This window comes from Merops nubicus, unplaced genomic scaffold (assembly GCF_000691845.1).
Source record: "Merops nubicus isolate BGI_N331 unplaced genomic scaffold, ASM69184v1 scaffold39378, whole genome shotgun sequence".
Classification (NCBI taxonomy): Eukaryota; Metazoa; Chordata; class Aves; order Coraciiformes; family Meropidae; genus Merops; species Merops nubicus.
Window position 1 is genome coordinate 11,142 of NW_008628571.1, and position 257 is coordinate 11,398.

Below are 257 nucleotides of genomic sequence, written 5' to 3' on the forward strand. Positions count from 1 at the left end.
CTCCTTGAGGCCCCCTCTTCTAGCAACACACAGTGGTAGGGGATGTAGGAAGACCTGATGGTGTCACTGGGAGAGTCCCGTGTCCCCATGGCCTTCAGCTGGGCCACCTTGGCTCCCCACCTTGCCACCCCGTGCCCTGTGGGCAGAGTGGAGCTGCTGCCAGGCAGCCGTGCCCTTCCCCAGCCTTTCCCTGCTCAGCAGGGCTTGGATTTCACTGCTGTCCTTTCCCCTCCGCGGCTTTTTCCCACCCCCCCCCC